Source organism: Equus caballus, chromosome 2, assembly GCF_041296265.1.
Source record: "Equus caballus isolate H_3958 breed thoroughbred chromosome 2, TB-T2T, whole genome shotgun sequence".
NCBI classification, from domain to species: domain Eukaryota; kingdom Metazoa; phylum Chordata; class Mammalia; order Perissodactyla; family Equidae; genus Equus; species Equus caballus.
The window spans coordinates 4,405,399-4,425,424 of record NC_091685.1 but is presented as its reverse complement, the minus strand read 5'-3'; the positions used below and the strand labels follow the sequence as shown (position 1 = coordinate 4,425,424).

Here is a 20,026-nt window from a genome sequence, read left to right as displayed (position 1 = left end):
GAGTAATTATAAATAATATATAATTATAAAAAATATTAAACTGCTTACAATCTGTGGTCTATTGGTGGAGTTTTGATATATCAGAACCCCAGTGGTGGCAAGGAGTCAGATTAACGGTAAGGGCATGGGGAGACATGGAGCCACTGAAGAATCCTAGTAGAAGACATAGGAAGGTCCCTCGAGTAGTCCTAGGGGAAATGACAGGAGGGAGGCAAAAGTGGGTGCCAGGAAACCACGGGCAGGAGACAAGAAGCTCCAGAAGAAGGCATGTTGGTGGCAGTGGAACGGAGGGATGGATTCGGGAGGTTGAGCTTACAGAGGTTAGTGGCCAACAGATGTGGGAAGTGAGGGAGAGAGTCAGGAATTAGGGTAACCAACTTGTCCCGGTTTGCTTGGAACTTAACTAGTTTTAAAACTGAAAGTCCTGTGTCCTAGGAACTCCCTCAGTCCCCAGGAACTTGAGACCGTCAGTCATCTTTTAGTCGTCTTATTATTCTGGAGAGCAGGAGTTTGGTAATGGCATTTATTGAGAGGAAGGACCCAGAAGGAGGCAGTTAGTGGGTGATAACGTGGGAGGGAAGTGGTGATAATAGAATCTTGACTATCACGTATTTGAGATGCTGTGGGATATCCAAGTCAAGATAACAGCCTGGTGGTCAGAAGAAATGTCACAGCCGGTGAGAAGGGCTTGATAATAACAGAGCAACAATCACAACCAGCATCTGGCAAAAACTGTTCTAAGAACTTTGCATTTTTCGTCTCCTTGGATCCTCATGGTAACCCTATGAGGTGGTAACTATTATCCCCATTTTACAGTTAAGGAAACTGAGGCACAGAGAGGATAAGGAACTTGTTCAAGGTCAAAAGTCAAAAAGCTAGTAAGTGGGCAAACATCTCTGGCCAAAGGTGTTCTCTGAAACATTTTATAGTAGCAAAACATCAGAAACATTCCAAGCAGGAGGCAAATATGGAAATTAGGGTACACTCATAAAACAGAACGGGTGTGCTCAGTTTGTGCCCTGCCCCATCCCCAGGAAAAGCATGCCACCTTCCTGTCGTTCTCTGCCCCCTGCAGAGGCCAGACTTGTGCTTTTAGCCCACTGTGAGGTCAGAAGGACAAGGAAGTGAGAGCGAAGGTGCGGGGGAGTGTTGAAGAAGCCAGTACAGTAGCAGCTGTGACACCTCAGGGCAATGGAAGAGAGAAAAAGGGAAAATTTTAGACGTATTCATATTGCATGAATCTCCTTCACGGTGTTAGAAAATGCAAAGGGCTCGAGTTCTTCAGACGTCACTTTCTGGTGGCTGAGCGCAGTTTCTGTGATGGTGGCAGGCCTTTGCAACAGGATTGGGTAATGGTTTTACTAGTATTGCTACAGCATTGTCACAATGTCAGAGGTGACAGGGGCAAGGCAGAGTGGTCCTGGAAGCCACCGAATGGGAAGGGTGAGGGGAATAACCAGGGACTGAGAACTTCCCACGTGCCAGGTGCTGGAACCCCATTCAGACAGGGGCTGGCCATACAGCCCTGGCCTGCCCGGACCTTCCAGCTTAGTGGAAGAGACAGCCACAGAAATAAACAGTTCTGATGTAATGCAGCAAGTGGGTTGTTGGTGGTCTGCAGGGCAGGATGCTCAGGCAGGGAGGAGCTCTACTTAGCTTGGCGGTGGAAGGGCTTAGGCCGTCAATCAAGGCTTCCTGGAAGAAAGAGCAGCTGGAGCAAGTGTTGAGGCAAGAGAGAAGGCAGGAAGGAGAAGATGCTCTGGAAGGAGGGACCTGAAGAGCCAAAGACAGTGAGGCGAGAAGTAGCCTAATGTGCACAGGGAATGACAAGCAAGTCATTGTGAACAGAGGAGCAAGTCTCCGTGGGGTGTGAGAGCTGATGTGGCTGGAGAGGAGACGGGGACTAGGGCTGGGCCACTTGGGCAGGCCCCATCAGGCATCTGGGCCGCTGACGCTTGGTGAAGTGTTTTAAGCAAGAGTGCATTTTGTTGGTCAGTTTGCATTTAGGACGGGAGGAACTCGAGCAGATCTGTGGGCGTATTTGAGATAGAGATGGGACAGCAGGTTGAACACCGGGGGTACTCCATGGGGCTGAGGCCCGGGAGAGCAGAGGCTCATGGGTAACAAGGAAAATGGCCAAGGAAAGAGGAGTATCTGTTGCAGACGTAAATTCTCTTGCAGTGAGAGAGAAAGCTCAGGGGGTGCACACATGGTCGCCTGGGTTTTCTCCGAGTTGTTCTGAGTGTGCGTGTTAGGGGGTGGCTGATGATGGCAGTGAGAGGGAGGGCCCACCACCGGTCAGCAGAGGAGGTCATGGGCTGGGTCAGCTGAGGACGAGGTTGGTGAGGGGGTGGAGGAGAGTCTCCTTGGGGCAAACCGACCACGGGCTGGGCTTGAGGAACAAAGAGGGGGCAGAGGGGCGACCAGATTAGGAGACAGGGAGCCCAGGGCAGGGAGGTTGTGGCCACGCCCATTTCCCCATCCCGGAATGGCCTGCAGCAGCAGTGCTGCCGATCTGCTGGGCCTTGGACAAGTAATGCCACCTTCCTGGGCCTCAGCTTCCCCATCCGTGCGATTTCGTAGTCACCATGGTACTCTCCAGCCCTGGCCGTGTATGACTGTGCAAAGCACGAGCGTGTCCCAGCCTCTCAGGCCTCTGGCTGAGGCACGTTCTGTGCCTTCTCTCCTGGAGCTGCTGAGCCCTTTCCGCTCAGAAGGAGCCAGCCCCCGGGCTGGGTACGGGAGGGGAGATTTCAGTTCTTCATGGCCGGTGCCAAGCCATAGTTCCAGCTGCCACTGGCTGCAAGTTCCCATGCAGGCTACTTTGCCTCAGGGGTCTCAGTAAATATTAACCAATATACTGGATGACCTGGGCAAGCTGCTGAAAAGAATTCACTGTTTGGTTTACTCAACCATTAAGGAAAAGCAAGTAGTTACGTGCTCAGGGTGGCCATGCAGAAGTGTGACCCAGAATGGCTGGGGGAACCAAGGTACAGATAGAAATGTTTGCTCTTGGAAAGGCCACTGCCTGAGGTTGGGTTCGCTAGCAGCAGAGCCTGAGGCAGGGGTTCTTGTTAAGAGATTTACTGGGAGAACGCTCTCAGGAGAAGGGAGAGAGGGAAGAGGCGCGGGGCAGGGGGGAAAAGCTGAGCAAGAGTGTGGGCTCCCCTGGAGAGTGGCTTCAGTCTGCTCCTGTGGGGAACCTCTGGAGTGCAAGTGGTGCCACAGGGCTGGTCTCACCGCAGAGTAAGGGAGGGCCTTTTGTACCGAAATGCCAATTAGTTACTGGCGGAGGTCTGTGGGTGGTGGGGGTCGGGGTGTGTAGCCTCTCTGGCGAGGGTGCTCCCGTTTGGTCCAGGGCAATTCTGTCCCAAGAAAGCAGCAGGATTCTGTGGGCAGTACTCACATCTGCCGGGTAGGAAAACTATAGCTACCCTAGAAAAATAAACAGAAATTGTATCTTCAGGGTTGTGGAGGACGGAAAATGACATACAGATAGTTAAAAAGAAAAAAATGAAATGGGAGCCCCACCACCCATGCAGAATTAAAAGACTTGAGGTCACATATATTGACTCATAAACGTCACTCACCATCTCAGTGACAAAGCAGCAGAGCTGCTCTCAGTCTTCCACACACATCACTCAATCTACACGGCCAACATAGAACTGGTATCTTCAATAAACAAAGAACTCCTACAAATCAATAAAAATTAAGACCCTGATAATGATAGAGGTAGAGGGTATTAATTAACAATCTACTGAGGAGGAAATATAAATAGCTAACAGACATTTACCAAAAAATGAGAGCTGGCACAGACACGGAGAGATGAGTGCTCTCCACACAGCTGGTAGCTAGTCTTAGAAAATAATTCTACAGTACGTTTCAGGAAATTTAAAAGTATTTGAGCGCTTTGATTTGTACTTGTACTCCTAAGCATCACCCTAAGGAAAGAATCCAAATGTTTCACTATTGTATAATGGAATAGAGAAATTGCTACATGCTAGGCATTGTGCTGGATGCATTCATATGCATCTCTTCATTTCACTTATATGATTGCCTTATTAGGAAGTACTTTCATGAAATCTTTTTTTACAAGAGAGGAAATTGAGGCTTAAGGAGGTTCAGTAAAGTTTACTTACTGTGGAGAAGCGGGGAGGCTGGGATTATCTGACTCGAGTTTGGGCCCTTAACAACTTTACTTACTCTCTGGACTCGCTAATACTGGGTCCAAGAAGAGAGCAAAGAGCTAGCCTTTTTGCAAAATAATTAAATCAGGCACACTTCCTTGCTTCACTGATCAGAGAGCCTCAGCAGCGTTCAGATTTCTAATTAAGTCAGATTGATTTAATTAGAGTTCCTGGGGCTATCACCTAGTCCTTTGGAAATTTCCATGATGAGTTTTACATAAAAATATAAAACAGTCCCAGGCTCCTCTGTGCAAAAGGGTGAAGTCATGTCCCGAGTGTGGCACCTTTTGGGTTTGGGGAGGCAATGAGGTGACAGGTTTATAACAACAATGTGTTACTGAAGCAATCAATTGCATATACCTGTCGACTTGTCCCTCTCTCCTCCAAACCGTGAGCTCTATACCAGCAGGGATCGCATCTGTCTCATTCGTTAAAGTCACCTCAGAAGGTGAGACTGGGTGATGGGCAGGCACCCAGCAATGTCAGCCCAGCTCCCATGTGGGCCAAGAGAACATGTCACAAGAATGGTCAGTACAGTGGCTTTGTTGGTATTTGTAAAAAATCTGGAAGGACATCTGGGTTGTTTCTAGATTTTGTCTATTACAAATAAAGCTGCTATAAACATTTGTGTCCAGGTGTTTACATGAACATATGTTTTCATTTTTGTGGAATAAATGCCCAGGAATGCTATAGCTGGTTTGTATGGTAGTTGCATTTTTAATTTTTTTTTTAAATCATTTGTTTTTCTTAAGTTTAGTTTTGTTTTTTTAAGGAAGATTAGCCCTGAGCTAACTACTGCCAGTCCGCCTCTTTTTTGCTGAGGAAGCCTAGCCCTGAGCTAGCATCCGTGCCCATCTTCCTCTACTTTATATGTGGGATGCCTACCACAGCATGGCTTGCCAAGTGGTGCCATGTCCACACCCAGGATCTGAACCGGCAAACCCCGGGCTGCCAAAGTGGAACGTGAAAACTTAACCACTGTGCCACCGGGCCGGCCCGGCATGTTTAACTTTTAAAGAAGCTGCCAAACTGTTGTCCAGAATGGATGTGCTATTGCACGTTATCACCAACAGTCCAGGAGTGATCCAGTTTCTCCAAATCCTTACCAGCATTTGGTGTTGTCACTCTTTTTTATTTTAGCCATTTGGATAGATTTGTAGCAGTATTTCCCTGTGTTTTTCATTTGCATTTCCCTAATGGTCAACAGTGTTAAACATCTTTTCATATGCTTATTTACCATCTGTGCATCCCCTTCAGTGAAATGTCTCTGCAGATCTTTTTGCCAATTTCTAATTGGATTGTTTGTTTTTTAACTGTTGAATTTTGAGTGATGTTTACATATTCTAGCCCTTTGTCAGATATGTGGTTTGCAAACATTTTCTCCCAGTCTGTAGGTTGTCTTTTCATCCTCTTCACAGGGTCTTTCACAGAGCAAAAGTTTTTAATATTGATAAAGTACATGTCATCCATTTTTCCTTTATGGATCTGAAAGATTTTCTCCTATTTTTTTCCTCAAGTTTTATAGCTTTACATTTTACGTTAAAGTCTGAAATCCATTTTGGGCTAATTTTTGTATAAGGTGTGAGACTTGAGTCGAGGTTCATTTTTTTCCTTTCCTTTGGGTATTCAATTACTCCAGCATCATTTGCTGAAAAGGCAACTTTTCCTCCGTTGGATGACTTTTGCACTTGGGTGTACTTGTGGGGTGTATTTCTGGGTTCTCTGTTCTGTTCCATGGATATCTGTGTCCATCCCTCTGCCAGTACCATGCAGTCTTGATCACTGTAGCTATAGAACAAGTCTCGAATGCGGGTAGTGTGTTTCCTCCCATGTTCTCCTTTTTCAAAATTGTCTCAGCTCTTCTAGTTACTTTGCCTTTCCATATAAGTTTTAGAATAAGTTTATCTGTATCTACAAAAAGTCTTGAAGAATTTAGACAAGAATCATAGTAAACGTATTGATTGATTTGTGAAGAACTGACATCTTTACTATGTTGAGTCTTTCAATCCATGAACACTGTATGTCTCTCATTTAGTTTCTTTGATTTCTTTTATCATCAGTTTGTAATTTTCAGCATATAAATCATATACATCTTTTATTAGATTTACACCTATACATTTTTTGAGTGATTATAAATGGCATTTTATTTATAATTTGTTAGTTTATACAAATACAGTTGTTTTTTGCGTATTTATCTTATATCTTATCTTTCTGAACTCACTCATTAGTTCTAGGAGTTAAAAAATTTTGTTTTCTAGTTTCCTTAGGATTTTCTACATAGACAATTGTGTCATTTGTGAATAAGGACAGTTTTACTTCTTCCTTTTCTATCTATGTGCCTTTTATTCCCTTTTCTTGCCTTATTACACTGGCTGGAACGTCCAGCGTGATGCTGAATAAGAGTGGTAAGACTGGACATCTTGCCTTGATTCTGGTCTTAGGGAGAACGCGTTCATTCTTTCACCATTAAGTATTATGTTAGCTGTGTTTTTTTTGTAGATGCTCTTTATCAAGTTGAGAAGTTTCCCTTATTCCTAGTTTTCTGAGAGTTTTTATCACGAATGAGTGTTGAATTTTGTCAAAATATTTTTTTCTTTGATTGATATGATCATGAGATTTTTCTTCTTTAGCCTGTAACGTGGTAGATTTTTGAATATTGAACCAGCCTTGTATCCCTGGGATAAATCTTACTTGGTTATGATATATAATTCTTTTTATATGTTAATGACTTCTATTTGTTAATATTTTGGATTTTTGTATGTGTATTCATAAGAAATATTGGTCTGTGGTTTTCTTTTTCGTAATGACTTTGCTGGTTTTGGTATCAGGGTAACATTAGCTTCATAAACGAGCTGGGAGCTGTTTCCTCCTCTTCCATTTTCTGGAAGAGATTGTGTAGAACTATGTTAATTCTCCTTTAAACATTTGGTAGAATTGTCCAATGAAAACATCTGCATCTGGATATCTGCTTTTGGAGAGTTTAAATGAATTCAGTTTCATTAATACAATTATGGAGACAGTAGAAAGACTGGTGGTTGTCAGAGGTTCAGGAAAAGGAAGGGAGGGACGAACGGTTACAGCTCAGAGGATTTTTAGGGCAGTGACACTACTCTGTATGAAACGATAACGGTGGATACATGTCATTACATGTTTGTCAAAACCCACGGACTGTACAACACAAAGAGTAAAACAATGTCAACTACGGACTTTGGGTGATAACCATGTGTCAATTTAGGTTTATCATTGTAACAAATATACCACTCTGGTGCAGGGTGTTATAAAAGGGGTGGAGTGTGCTGTGGCTGTGCTGGGCGTGGATGTGTTGAGGAGGCAGGGGTATGTGGGAACTTTGTACTTTCTGCTCAATTTTGCTGTGAACCTAAAACTGCTCTAAAAAAAAGTATTAAGAAAAAAGAAAACTGAGTCTGTGTGGTTGCAAAATGGGTGCTCTTACACCGTTGTCCCCATCACTAGTGTGGCTCACGACTCACGGAGTGCCTATAATCAGCTGCCCACACATGGATTCCTCGGGGCTTCATTCTGTGAGCTGCTGGCCATTGTGCCTAGGCCTGAGGCCGCCCTGGCCTCACTCAGATTTGATTTGCTCCCTCCGTCTTCCCACGGCTTAGCAGGTCTTGGACCTAGGAACCAGACGGACCTAAGTGACGACCTCTCTAAGCCTCATTTTCCTCATCTGTATAAACAGGGGACACCACAAGATTACGATGTAAGGCACCCACGCCGCTGCCTGGTACAAGGTAGGATATCATCTCTTTCCTTCCTCCTCTCCCGGTCCAGTCGCCCAGGGTGACCGACGCTGGAAAGGCAGCCCTTTCAGAGGAAGAGGTGAGGAGACTGGCTGAGGGAAGGAGAGCGGAAGAGGGATGACCTTGGGACGTGCACACAGCAGCCGGCCAGCCAGCGCCCTTTCCCACGACGGATGCCCGTCTAAGATCTGTCTGCTTCCTGGGTCCCCTTGAAGGTGGGGGTGGAGCTGGGAGCACATGGGGCTGTGGGGGAAGGATGTTGTTTTCAACTGACAAGAGCGGCTCCGTTTCCGATTCTCACAGGCGACCTGAATGCCCGTCACATCAGGCAGGGAGAGCTGCCCAGATCTGACACTAACCCCTTGTAGCAGTGCTGGCAGGCCCCGGGGGCGAGAGGGGACGCCTGCGGGCGGCGGAGGCTGAATGAATTTAGTGCCTGTGAATGAGGCGGGATTGGCAGCCCTTGAAACAAACTCTGTCTTTGTTCCTGACCTGGACCTCCCAGACAAGGGCAGTGCCAGCTTTCTTCGCTCCATCCTGTCCACATTCTCTGGCCCAACTCAGCTGTGAGGAGAGGCACAGAGGCTCCCATGTTCTAGCCCTAAGAAGAATCAGTTAATTTGTGTCTCTGAGACCTATGAGCAGCCTGCAGCCTGCACGGCTGGAGCTGTAGAGCCGAGAGTTGCCAAGATGGCAGTTTTCAAACATTTTTGACTATAGCCTATAGTGAGAAATAAATTTTGCATCCTGATCCAGTGACACTTGCAGACACATTCATGTGCACTCCTATGCGTAATTTAAACATTTGCAAAAGGAAATAGACTAGACAGTATTAGAGTGCAGTAAAGATAAATATTGCTTTGTGAACCTTTTGTTTCCGCGTGTGTGTGTGTGTGCGCATGCACGTGCATGTGTGTGTTGAGTCATTATATAAGTTGTATTTCTGACTGTGGATCGTGGAAAAAAGATTGAGAAACACTTGTCTAGATGACTGTTTCCCCAACTACATATTAACTCTCCAGCTTGGAAAGGGGCGAAACATGTTAGTGTATTAAAGGCTCTGAAAATTCCTGCAGCAAAGAAATCTGTTGAACTTTGCTGATCAAGTGTGTGGCCTTGGATCTGGGAGGAAAGGGGTCCCCCCACATGCTTATACTACTGTCTCGTGGAAGTAATATTTCACGGCACACAGACCTGCAAGGAATTTGAAAGGCCACTTGAATGCCCCAGGGGTTTTGGTGGCACGGTAAAAGGAGGCCTGTTTTGACAAGAACAGAGCTACAGAGCCTGCGATGTTGGTGGTTGCCACGTAAGATTTTATTTGAAAACGTTCTCCTGCTAAAGAAGTTTGAAAACTACAAATCTAGTCCAAATCTCTCATGTTATGTTTGGGGAAACTGAGGCCCAAAGAAGGGAAGCGACTGGCCCAAGGTCACCCAGCGAGGTCATGTTAGAGCTGGGACTCAGTTTTGCTGAGTTCTTAACCATAACCCCTGAGCCCACCTCCAGGTCAGATAGACCCCCCAGTGCAGGGGATCTGGGTGTTCTGGGGTGGCATCAGTGGGCTGGGCCTTGTCCTTTGTCCCCTGCTCTGTTGCTGACCTTTTGAGAATGGTTCAACTTCTCTGTATTTGAGCTTTCTCATCTGTGAGGTGGTAAATAAGGATACTACCTTAAAAATGACATAATATATGACACTTCTTTGAAAAGGCAGTTATTGTATACTAAATATAAGGATTTTACTTTTCTCTAAGCCTCAGAAAGGAGATCCTATAGTTCCAACCAGGAAGTTACCAACGCTATTGCCTTGTAATTTAATGGAAACTTTTCTTGTTGTCCAATTCGAAGAAAAGTTGCTCATTACTATACTAAAAAAAAAAAAAAAAAAAGAAGTTAGAGTGTTTAAGAATTCCTCTTTTTTCCAACTGAACCAGATTATTGTTTTCCCAGAAGTGACTTTGCCTAGATTGCATTCAGACTAGCAAAGGATGTCGCTTCCTCATCCGTGGAGGCTTGAAGTCGAGTGGTCTTACGTCTCACGGTATCTGCACAGCCCTGCTCCTTCGGCTTCTGTTGAAGGGACGATGCTTGAATGGCGGGTGATTGCTCCTGCCTCCAGATCCGCTCTCCATCCCCTCCACCCTGCTCCTCCACCCTGGAAACTAACTTCCAGGGACTCTCTCAGTGGCTTCCTTGCCTTTCAGCTTCTGGTTCGTTTGGCCCAAGAGAGGCTCTGGCGGGAGCTCCGAGGGTGGAGGAGAGTGGGTTTGGGGTACTTCTCCCCCGGCCGCCTCCCTCCAGGGAGGGCTGCAGCTCCCTGGCAGGCAGCCCTTCTGCTTTGTCTCCAGGGTCTGTTAACCTCTCCCCCTCGGCTTTCATCTGGGCATCGATGTCCCTGTAGATACCGATCCACTGTTGCTTGTGGTTTCTCCACATGACTATATTTTTGCAATTCCTTTATTAACTCGCCCAAGTTACCCAACTTGAGTGAGACATCTGTTTTCTGCTGGGAGCTTGACTTATATGCTGTTTCATATACATTTTCTCGTAATATTGCCTATTTTCTTGCCCTTTTTCCATTTAGTGTCACGACACCTGTTAAAGTGTAGAAGAGTCACATTTTTCTTTCTTTTGCATCCTTGTGTGAGAGGTAGAACAAGTAGGACTTCTTCACTGTGGGATGCTTTAAAAGCCACTGATGCCTGGGCCCCACCTGGAGATTCTAGTCACTGGGCCTGGGTGGGACCCTCGTTCCATGAATGGGAACTCCACGGGAGCTGCTGACGTGGGGAAGAGGTCTGGCTGTGCAACGTGTTTTCACGAGACCGTCGGTAAGTCCTTCTCCCTGGGCCTCCGTGCCCCACCTGTGACGTGTGTGTGCGCGTGTGTACGCGTGTTTGTGTGTGTGTATGGAGTGGGTGTGTTGACCCACGGCTCTCTCCTCTGGACCTGACATTGCTGCCCCTGCTGCTGAACCCAGCGTGAGAGCTTGGTTCTGACCGCACGCAGCACTGCCCTCTTGTGGATGTGGGCACAGCTGTGACCACAGCCGAAGCATCACCTTATGGCCCCTGCAGCATGTTCTTCCTTGTCACCTACTGTCAGAACTGAATGGGGCTTCAAGAGCGGGTTTAGTCCAGCGCAGGAGAGGCTGCGCTTCACAGCCTCAGAAGATAGCCATCTCCTTTGCTCTAACAGGCTTTGGCAAAGACCTCCTCCTAGTTCCTGTGCGTTCTTATTTTAAGAGTTTGTTAATTTGTTTAGAATTAGATCTCCATGATGAGAAGATGGAGTGGATTAATTGCTTTGCAGAATAACCATGATTAAAAATAAGGCAGAGCATTTAGGAAAAAAATCAAAGACCACAAATTAGACCCCTGGAGGCAGAGACAGCAGAGCAGAGGGGCCGGGGTGTGGGGTGAGGGAGCAAAGTGTGTGCGTCCAGCTGACCTGCTGAGGACGCCCCACCGGCCCGCCTCCCGGATGACCCTCCTAAACCTCTTCTTTTTTCCTTTTTTTAAGAATTGAGGTAACACTGGTTATAACATTATATAAGTTTCAAGGAAACAACATCATAATTCAACTCCTGTATATACTACAGTGTGCTCTCTACCAAAAATTCATTTATCCAAAGAATATGAAAACACACATCCCTGAGGGCATTTGCACCCGACGGTCACTGTGGCACCATTTACAACAGCCGAGACACGGAGGCGACCTCAGTCTCCTCTGACTCGCCCCCTCCTGGAAACGCCCCCTCTGGCTTCAGCCTCCTTTTATCTTGTGTCCCAAGACTTCTCTCAGTCCCTTCCTCTGAGCGTCCTCCTGGCTGCGGCTTCCTACCACCCGCTCCTCTGTCCCCTTTCGCTCCATGGACTATCACTGGCCCGTTCACAAAGATAGTAGCAATCTGTCACTGTTTTTCATCACTTTACGTGATATATTGTGCATTAATTATTAGCATATTTTATATATTATTATTATTGTTAGGGATGATGTAAAAGGAAGAGTATCATGCCTTAATTATCAGTGTATTTTATATTATAGAATTTTTATTATTTTTGTTAAGGAAGATATAAGAAAAAAGGATAAATGTGTTACTAAAAAGTGGATGTAATTTTGACCATTTAAATTTACATTAAAGAAATTTTTGTGCCATATTTGGAGAACTTTATTTTGGCTTACCCGTGATCTCTACTGCCACCCGTGTTCGCCACTCTCTGGGTTAACGTGAGTCCATTCCTTCACTCAAGAGTGGTTTTTCCTGAGCATCTTCTCTGTGCCAGGCACTGTCCCCGGTTCTGGAGGGACAGCAAGGAACAAGACCATCTCTTTTCTCAGAGAGCTCAGGTTCTGGTGGGAGGTGCATGTGTATATATACAGTCTGAGGGGCTGGCTATTACTTTATTTGCCTCAACAGTGCCTTCTGGAGTTTTGGGACTGGGAGCAAGCCCCCAAGCTCCTTTCTTTCACCATCTCCAACATGTGATCTCTTTTGGATCAACTTTTGGGAATACTTTGCTATTTATTGGTGACTTCTGATGGCTTAACCGTGCCCAGTCGGGTAACTTTTCTATTATTTGAACTCACAGTAAGAGGAGGAGGAAAGGGGAGCCACTTTCCAGGTTGAGCTAGTTCTCAAGGGGCCACTGGCTCTTGTGCAAAGCTGTGAGTGTAAGTCGCGCTGCATCGGGCAGTACAGCGTGGTGGTCCACAGGGGGCCTCCGGAGATAGACCTGGGTCCAAATTCTGGTTTTGCCACATGTCTGTCTGCGTAGCTTTGCTCAGATCACTTAACCTTTCTGAGGCTCCTTCTCTGCCAGCCCCCAACTACTTCCCATAAAACGAGGAAAGTGACAATAATCACCTAGGAGGCTTGGAGCAATCATTCGAGGAGGTTCTATCTATGTACGTGTGCACACAGCAAGTGCTTAGCACAGCGAGTGCCGGGCACAAATCTCAATAAATGGTAGCTGTAGTTAGTAAGCATAATTTACTGTTTCTTCCTCCCCTCCAGCTTTATTGAGGTATAATTGACAAATAAAAGTTGCATATATTTAACGTGTACAACATGATGTTTTGATATACGTGTATATTGTGAAATGATTACTACCATCCAGCTAATTAACATACTCATCACTTCACATAGTTACCGTTTTTTTGTGTGTGGTGAGAACGCTTGACATCTACTCTCTTGGCAAGTTTCAAACACAGAATTCAGTATTTTTTAACTATAGTCACCGTGCTGTACACCAGGTCTCCGGAACTTATTCATCGTATAACTGAAAGTTTCTACCCTCTGACCAGCATTTCCTCATCCCCCCGCCCCTGCCCAGCCCATGGTAACCACCATCCTACTCTCTGTTACTGCGAGGTTGACTACTTTAGATTCCACATATACGTGAGATCATGCAGTATTTGTTACAGTGTTTCTTAATTTTCACGTATTATAGCGACTTCTCGATTAATTGTACTGTAATCAGAGAACATATTCTGCATAGTTTGATGAGTTCTGAGACACGGGAAATACAGATTGATACTGGTGCATATGGCAGGGACACCTGAGAGTCTAGGTAGGCTGCCTGGAGGAGGAGTGACTTATAAACATAAAACGGAAGGATGAGCAGCATGCAGGTAGAGAAAGGTGTATGTATGTGTGTGTGTTCCAGGGAGCAGTGGCTGAAGGACCTCAGTCTTATGGGGGAGACACTTAAGTGGGCAGGATGGGTTCAATGTAATCTAGTAAAGGTCAGGACAGAGGGAAACCTGGGCAAAGCCTAATGGGCCTGCTTCAGGAATCTATGGATGTGTAAAGCTGAAAGCTACACCGCGACGGAAAGCTGGTTGGTGTCAGGCTTGGGTTTGAAGCTTCCCTTCCCTCTTAATAGTCTTACTTTGGGTGAGATACTAAACTTCTTGAAGTCTCAGTTTCCTTCTCTACACACCGGGGATGACCCCCCGCCGGCAGACGGACATGGAGCTATCTGAGATACTGAGATACTGTAGGAGCCATCAGACATGACCATGCAATTAGCAAAAGGCAAGTGCAGGGCTCTGTTAGTGTGAGTGGTTTTCATCCCTAGGTGTGAGTTTTTACAATGTCACCTTGGGCGTCTGGCCCACAAAGGGACTCTGGGTCATGCTGCAGCCACAGAACACCCAGGAGGCAGCAGGTGGAGAGGACAAGAATAGCCAGGAACCCTGAGCGGAAGGAGCCTGTGAGTACAGCCCGGGCGGCTGAGGTGGAGCTGACCTAACTGATGAGAGCTGATTTAGCTGACGAGTGCAGAGAGGGCGCGGGCAGAGCGCCTGGCCCGGGGGTTGGGACCTTCCTCCCATCTCTGCATAGGCTTATCCAGTGAGCTTGGCTTCCTGGGTCTGTTTCCTTAAATGAAAATGCAGAGGGAGTTTGCAGGCAAACTGGATTTCCGCCCACCCCTCCAGGAGGACTAGATTGAGAAGAATTTACAAGCTTTGTCCAGATTCAGCAGGAAAGAGCGTTCAGGTCAATCAGAGGTGTCTACCTCGAGTGACAGGGGAGTGGTGGCATGTGGGCCATGCATTTTCTATCCCTGGGACTTGGTAGGAATGCCCCCAACACTTGTTGTGTGCTTATTTTGTACCAGACACCATACTAAATGCTTTAGGTAAATTGTATCATTTAACTCTCTTAACAGCCTCATATGTCAAGGACTACTGTTATCCTCATTTTACAGATGAGGAATCTGGCCCAGAGAGGTTAAGTAATTTGCCCAGCGTAACACAGTTGTTAGCTGTGGCCAACGTCTCTTCCAGCTTGTAGTCTATCCAGACTGGAAGCTGTTTGAGAGGAGGAGCTTTATCGTATTTATGTTTGAACCCCCAGGGCCTAGCAGGCTTTCAGACTGTTATTTGTGGCTATGCTGAACTCAGTGGTTCTAGTGGAACAGTCACTTAGGACATAAAACAGCTTCTCCTGCCTGGGTCCAGCCTTGCATCACTTGTGTCTCTGAGGTTGGGCCTGGGCGGCTGCACCTCGTGATCCGAGCCCACAAAGCTGAGAGCTGTTGGCCCAGGTATTCTGATTCTTGGGCCAACTGCGAGCTCTCCTTCCCTCTTCCTGCGTCGTGGCTCTGGGGGGTGCTGTTGGATAGTCTAAAGACTATCCCTCAACCCAGGAATGGCACGTCTCTCTGTTTTCAAATTTGCTTTGTGTATGTTCTCTCAAGAACTCGGTAGAGAGCTTGCCCAGATGGACGTGGCCTGAACTAGCCTTCCTGTGGCTCTTCCGATTGCTAACGGTCGACGTTGAAGCAGGCAGATGTATGGCGTTTCTGGGGAGTCTGTAGCTTCGTTTTGTGTTCAGCCTTCCTCCAGGAGCAGTAGGTCTGTGTTGAGGAAGAAGAGGTTTGCAAGGAATCACGTGAGGTGTGGGAGGCTGAGTGATGACCCCCGAAGCCGTCCACGTCCACCTGTGACTAGGTTACGTTACATGGCAAAGGGGACTTTGCAGATGTGATTAAGTTAATAATCTTGAGATAAGGAGATTATGCTGGATTATCCTAGTGGATCCAATGTAATCACAAGCATCCTTAAAAGCTGGAAGAGGGAGCAGAAAGTTAGATGAGAGAAGGAGATGTGAGGATGGAGGCAGGAGGCGGAGGCAGAGAGAGATTCGAAGATGCCATGCTGCTGGCTTTGAAGATGGAGTAAGGGGCCAATTTTAAGTCACAGGATGAAGGCAGCCTGCAAACGCGTTTTCCCCTAAAGCTCCCAGAAGGAAGCAGCCCTGCTGACACCTTGATTTCAGCCCACTGAAACCCATTTTGGACTTCTGACCTCTGGATCTGTAAGATAATAAATTTATGTTGTTTCAACCACTAAGTTTGCAGCAATTTGTTACAGCAGCAATGTGAAACTAATATGTGAAGGAGACCTGAAATGCTTCTATGGCTGATGGGATCGCTTGGCTACCTCGTGGCCATTCCTAAGCCCCTCCTCCCTTGCCTTCTTCCCAGGTACTCATATTCTCAGCCTCCTTTGTACTCAGGGATGACCAGGTGACCCAAAGAGTCAGAAAGAAGTCAGCAGGGGAAAGAGTCTCTGTCCTTGATAAAAGCAGAGAAGGATTCAACCAGAGCTCTCCCTCACTGCCTCCTCCACCCCCTTGAATTCTTACTTTGGGAACACTGTGAGAAGGTGATGTCCAGAGCTGTAGCAGCCATCTTGGGACCATGAGGTGAAAGTCCATGCATCACACCCTCAGCTGTGCTTAGGATTCGAAACCACGGTTAGGTCAGTCCAACAGCTACACTTCACCTTCCAAAATGTTGTTCTGGAGGAGTTCACACTCTGCATTAATCTGATCTTCTTTGGTTGAAACTGCCAGAAACCCACCTTTATAGGCTGCTGTGAGAATTGACTGAGACAAGAAATCAACCCAAGTTGACCGCTGGGTGCTTGGTGAGTGTTACTGGGCCACGATTACTACAGGACTTGCCGTTTAGAAAGCTCTTTCACAGGTTTTTCATTTTAATTTTTATCTTCACAAAGATCTTGAAAACAAGAATAATAAAATTGCTACTCTCCCTTTACAGATGAGGAGACAGGGGCCCAGATTCTGCGTCACCTTCTCAGTGGCACTGAAAGCCCATGGTGGGTGGTGACTAGGCCCCAGGTTTCTCCACTTCTGCTTTGGTGCTTTTCTCCCTCCTAGATCACACAACGTCGAAACTGGTAAAAATGCTTAGAAATTATCTAGCTCAGGCACGGCAACTGGATTGTATTTACTTCACTTGCCAGCTCTGGCCTGAAGCTCTGCATTGTGTCCTACTCACTGGGAAAGGGGGTTGGGATTGATTAGTGATGTCTGCTGGGGCTCAGGGTGGGCGAGTGTGTGTGGCACGGACTTGCCGTACCTGTCCAATCCCACCCTCTCACTTAACCAAAAAAGGAACAAACCTCAGAGAGAGAACTGACTTACTCATGGTTACACAATGAACTAGGGACAGAAGTGGGACTAACGATTTCTCTCACTTCCAGTCCAGCTCCCAAGACCGCCAATCAGACTTAACTATTTAAATATCCTCTTTCTTACGTTGGCAGGATTCCTGCTGTCTAAATAGAAATCATCGAGGCCTCCCAGAACGTTAACAACCGTGGGTTCTAATGCCAGCCGTTCTGCTGTGTGGCACTCAACAAGCTGATCATCTTTTTGTGCTGACAGATCAAACTGCTTCCCCCAGAGAGCCTCCCCACCTCAAAGAAAGTGGATAGTTCAAGCATGGTGAGCTAGGTGTTGCCTATGAAATGTCAGCCAAGAAGACTGAAATGAAAGAAACACCGTGGCCCAGGACACATAGAGCTCTTGACTGGCGACGTGAGTTGGTAAATTGGGATCTGAGTGTGTTTCAAGGCCGTAAGCTGGAGAGGAAAGGACAATGGCTGGATTTGCACTTTGCAAGAACTAAAACAAAAGGAGCAATTCTTTTAGTCTCAGGTTACAGAACGCTGGCTTGACTTTTTACGCATGACGGGGCATCAAAGATGCCCGTTTTCCATGGGCGTGCGGCCTTCTGCGGTGGAGGCTGGCTGCGCTCAGGTTTTCAGGTAATCATGAGTTCTGGGCCCTCCGGGTTTGGAGGGGGAGCAGTGACCTGGGCGGATGCAGGGAACTCTGGTTGGCTCTTCAGGGCAACTGTGGCGTCCTTAGGTCCCGGGATGTATGAACGGTTTGTAAACCATAAAGCCCCTTGCATGTGAGGAGTGGTCTGAACTGCAGCATAAATTAAACATCAATTATTTCTTCACATTTCAGCAGGGAGCCTGGGGGAGGAATAGGGAGTCCATAGAAATTCTGCTTATCAGTGCGAGTGGAGTGGAGCAGTCTGGATAATTGAATCAGTACGCTGGATTTTCCAGCGGAAACGTTATAGACCATAAATGCAGAACCAGATCATAAAAAAATGAGTTTTATGGTTTAGTATTACTATTGCCCTAAAAGTTAATAGTTTTTTTTTTTTTTTTTTAACACTCCATGGCATTTCAGAGTTTACAAAGTCCTTTCACATATATCATCCTGTTGACTTTCCACAAGTGGGAGGGAGTATTCACCCTATTTTGGAGAAGAGGAACGGAAGTCCAGAGAGTTGAGCAACCGGGGACAGTCAGGCAGCAAACCACTGCAGACGCTGGGATTTGAACCGGGGTCTCTGGATGCAGAACCCAGCAGGACTTCTTGTGGTGGCGGCGTGGGCAGGGCGAGAGTGGCTGCCTGGCGTCCTGGGGGAGGCGTGGAGGGCAAGGCCAGGGGAGACACGTGTGTGCTTGGAGCAGCTGGAGATGGGGCGGGCTTGCACCCGTGGGGGCTGGGCAGGCAGGATTCTGGGGTGAAGGACATGGCACAGCCAGGAGGTTGGTTTGGTGTCAGCTGCTATTTAGTGAGTTTTTACTTTGGGTCAGGCAACGTGTTAAGGGCTTTATGTGCAAAACCGCATTAAATTTGTGGCAAATGCTATTATTTTTAGGATGTGGAACCTGAGTCAGGGAGGCTGACCCCTTGCTCACAGTCACACAGTTTAGGGAGGGACGGGGCCCGGATTAGAAATCTGGTGTGTCAGCTCTGAAGACTGCGCCTCTGACCACCACATGTCAGAATTGGGAGTCCTTGCGGTGTAGTATTGGAAAATAAACTTGTAAACGTAGGCTGGGCTGGTTGAGAGGCTCTGAGAGGTCAGATAAGAAGCCTTGCGCATAATCTTGTGGGCAGCAGCGAGACACCAGATGGGAAAGAAGAGCAGAAGAGCAGAAACTCACCCCTCTTCCTGAGTAAAACAGAAATTTTACTTGTAAGTTAAGTGGGCACACGCGTGGTGACGCTTCACTGCCATTTCTGTGGGCTCCCGTGCTGCCTTGCCCTCTGAAAGGGTATTGCTGGCCTGCCACACCCCTCCAATTTCTTTTTTTTTTAATTAGAAAGGTTATTTATTTCTGCTCCTTTCATACGTCTTATTGACCAGGAAACAGTCTTACAGACGTACCTGATACGGTGTACTGCCACATACTCTGAAGGCGGAGCACCATAGGTAATGCAGGTGTGAGGTCCAGAGTTCTCAGCTTATGGGATCTTGCTTCCTGATTTTACATTGATTTCTGAAAGTCACAAATGTCAGCTCCAAAATGTTCACGGGGTTGTAAAAAATAATCGCTTCATTCAATATTATAGTTGTAGAAATGAAATGAAGTATATTCCCTTTAAGAAATGAAAAACTAAGAAGAAAATGCCACTTAATGTTGTCAGTACATCAGTATAGGTCGCAGGAAAAAATATGCGGTAAGCTTGTCTCTCTGATACCAAGAAGACATTCTAGCCAAAGCGTTAACACGCTTCCTGTGTTTTCAGTAGATGCTTCTTTTTTTTCTGGTGCTTTTCACCCTTTTCCACATTTCATATCAGAGGAATGGTTCAGCCTTTAAAACTTCATTAACTGGAGCAAATCCAGTATCTACTGGTTTCTTCTCAAAAAGCGCGCTAAGCCATCAGATAGCCCGGCAGCTTCATGCTCATGAATATTCGATCCATGAAAAACTCGGTAGGACACCAGTGAATCCAAAAAATAGAAAGCAATCTACTGAGTCTTGGAATGTTGGGTGCGTTGGACCAGTCCGGGATTATGAAACCTGAAGCGCCCCTTGTAAACGGGAAGCTGGACGCAAGTCCTTCCGTAATACAGTGTCCATTTACTCCGTAGGCCGAGAAAGCTGCTGGTCTCTGAGGCCATGTTCATCAGTCACAGAGCCAACACTTGGAGGTTCGATAACAACCCCATAAATTATTCCTCTGGTGATGAGGAAGTAAGACGTCACTGCTAGTGTGTCACTGTCACGGCTGACGGCACGTGCACCGAGGTTGGGGCATTTGGGCACTAAAAGCGGGACTTGGTACAAAGTCTCCATGTTCGTGGTGGCAGGGCCTTCCAATTTTTCTTAAAAAGAAAATAAAAATCATTTAAGAGCCTCCTTTGGCCCTGTAAATTCTGGAGCTGTTCTTGTGGCGATTTTGGCGTAGGTCCTATGAGGATGCAGAGGGACAGC

General features: G+C 46.6%; 2 long non-coding RNA genes and 1 pseudogene across 5 annotated transcripts in view; 2 read left to right on the top strand and 1 right to left on the bottom strand.

The window, feature by feature from the left end:
* The window catches only part of LOC138920206 (uncharacterized), a 19,963-nt gene extending 10,139 nt beyond the window's left edge, over positions 1 to 9,824 (top strand). The window contains exon 4 of the long non-coding RNA XR_011430993.1: positions 7,894 to 9,824. This is a non-coding gene — a long non-coding RNA (uncharacterized lncRNA). The remainder of the gene's footprint in view (positions 1 to 7,893) is intronic.
* On the bottom strand, positions 904 to 20,026 carry LOC138920205 (oligosaccharyltransferase complex subunit OSTC-like; annotated as a pseudogene).
* The window catches only part of LOC102149727 (uncharacterized), a 59,706-nt gene continuing 57,084 nt past the window's right edge, over positions 17,405 to 20,026 (top strand). For all 4 annotated transcript variants that reach the window (XR_011430990.1, XR_011430981.1, XR_011430991.1 and 1 more), the window contains exon 1: positions 17,405 to 17,542. This is a non-coding gene — a long non-coding RNA (uncharacterized lncRNA). The remainder of the gene's footprint in view (positions 17,543 to 20,026) is intronic.